The sequence below is a fragment of the Petromyzon marinus genome, unplaced genomic scaffold (assembly GCF_048934315.1).
Source record: "Petromyzon marinus isolate PM22_M1 ecotype Great Lakes invasive population unplaced genomic scaffold, UKy_Petmar_22M1.pri1.0 PM_G_Scaffold_18, whole genome shotgun sequence".
In the NCBI taxonomy this organism is placed as follows: domain Eukaryota; kingdom Metazoa; phylum Chordata; class Hyperoartia; order Petromyzontiformes; family Petromyzontidae; genus Petromyzon; species Petromyzon marinus.
The window spans coordinates 1,112,501-1,115,000 of record NW_027422739.1 but is presented as its reverse complement, the minus strand read 5'-3'; positions in this window follow the sequence as shown (position 1 = coordinate 1,115,000).

Below are 2,500 nucleotides of genomic sequence, written 5' to 3'. Positions count from 1 at the left end.
TGAAACGCTAGAAATTGGCGGCGATGTCTCTCTTGTGGCTCACGGGGCTGTTAGGGTGGCACAGAAATCCCTCGGAATGGGAAAACGGGTCATTTTCGTGTCGCCACATTGCATGCGAACCGCATGAAACTTCCAGAGGCATTTGCAGCAGAAATGCATGTGCAGTCAAAAAATTGAATATTTTTCACGGATAGACCCCGTGAAACGCTAGAAATTGGCGGGGATGTGTCTCTTGTGGCTCACGGGGCTGTTAGGGTGGCACAGAAATCCCTCGGAATGGGAAAAAACGGGTCATTTTCGTGTCGCCACATTGCATGCGAACCGCATGAAACTTCCAGAGGCATTTGCAGCAGGAATGCATGTGCACTCAAAAAATGTGATATTTTTCACGGAGAGACCCCGTGAAACGCTAGAAGTGGGCGGGGATGTCTCTCTTGTGGCTCACGGGGCTGTTAGGGTGGCACAGAAATCCCTCGGAATGGGAAAACGGGTCATTTTCGTGTCGCCACATTGCATATGAACCGCATGAAACTTCCAGAGGCATTTGCAGCAGGAATGCATGTGCACTCAAAAAAGTGAATATTTCTCACGGATAGACCCCGTGATACGCTAGAAATTGGCGGGGATGTCTCTCTTGTGGCTCACGGGGCTGTTAGGGTGGCACAGAAATCCCTCGGAATGGGAAAACGGGTCATTTTCGTGTCGCCACATTGCATGCGAACCGCATGCAACTTCCAGAGGCATTTGCAGCAGAAATGCATGTGCAGTCAAAAAAAAATTGATATTTTTCACGGATAGACCCCGTGAAACGCTAGAAATTGGCGGGGATGTGTCTCTTGTGGCTCACGGGGCTGTTCGGGTCGCACAGAAATCCCTGGGAATGGGAAAACGGGTCATTTTCGTGTTGCCACATTGCGTACGAACCGCATGAAACTTCCAGAGGCATTTGCAGCAGGAATGCATGTGCACTCAAAAACTTCTATATGTTTCACGGATAGACCCCGTGAAACGCTAGAAATTGGCGGGGATGTGTCTCTTGTGGCTCACGGGGCTGTTAGGGTGGCACAGAACTCCCTCGGAATGGGAAAAGGGGTCATTTTAGTGTTGCCACATTGCATAGGAACGCCATGAAACTTCCAGAGGCATTTGCAGCAGAAAGGCACGTGCACTCAAAAATTTTAATATTTTTCACGCATAGACCCCGTCAAACGCTAGAAGTTGGCGGGGATGTCTCTCTTGTGGCTCACGGGGCTGTTAGGGTCGCACAGAAATGCCTCGGAATGGGAAAACGGGTCATTTTTGTGTGGCCACATTGCATAGGAACGGCATGAAACTTCCAGAGGCATTTGCAGCAGGAATGCATGTGCACTCAAAAACGTCTATATTTTTCACGGATAGACCCCGTGAAACGCTATAAATTGGCGGGGATGTCTCTCTTGTGGCTCACGGGCGCTGTTAGTTAGGGTCGCACAGAAATCCCTCGGAATGGGAAAAGGGGTCATTTTCGTGTTGCCACATTGCGTACGAACGGCATGAAACTTCCAGAGGCATCTGCAGCAGAAATGCATGTGCACTCAAAAACGTCTATATTTTTCACGGATAGACCCCGTGAAACGCTAGAAATTGGCGGGGATGTGTCTCTTGTGGCTCACGGGGCTGTTAGGGTCGCACAGAAATCCCTCGGAATGGGAAAACGGGTCATTTTCGTGTTGCCACAATTGGCATACGAACGGCATGAAACTTCCAGAGGCATTTGCAGCAGAAATGCATGTGCACTCAAAAACGTGAATATTTTTTCACGGATAGACCCCGTCAAACGCTCGAATTTGGCGGGGATGTTTCTCTTGTGGGTCACGGGGCTGTTCGGCTCGCACAGAACTCCCTTGGTCCACCTGATTCGTGCATACAGGCAGCAACTAAAACTCTGTAAACCTGCTGTGAGGACATCTAAACAGTGGACCAGTGAGGCTGTGGAAGATTTGCGGGCGTGCTTAGACTGTACTGACTGGGATATGTTCACGACTGCTACCAATAGTCTGGATGAACTCACAGAGGCTGTGTACATCAGCTTCTGTGAGGACTGCTGTATCCCAACACGTACCAGGGTGAACTTTAACAACAACAAGCCCTGGTTCTCAGCAAAGCTCAAAAGGTTGAGGTTGGAGAAGGAGGAAGCGTTTAGGAGTGGGGATAGAGACAGATTCAAGGAGTCGAAGAACAGGTTTAGCAAAGCGGTGAGAGAGGCTAAACGACTGTACTCAGAGACACTAAAACACCAGTTCTCTACTAACGACGCTGCTTCTGTCTGCCAAAGGGCTCAGGCACATCACCAACTACAAACCCAGAGCGCCCCACACCACTAACGACTCCCGCCTAGCCAACGACCTGAACGAGTTCTACCGTAGATTTGAAAGACAATTGGACTGTCCTGAACCACCCCTTCCCACCCAAGAGGCCCCATCCCCCACCCATACTACAGAAACGACTCTCTCCTTTCAGG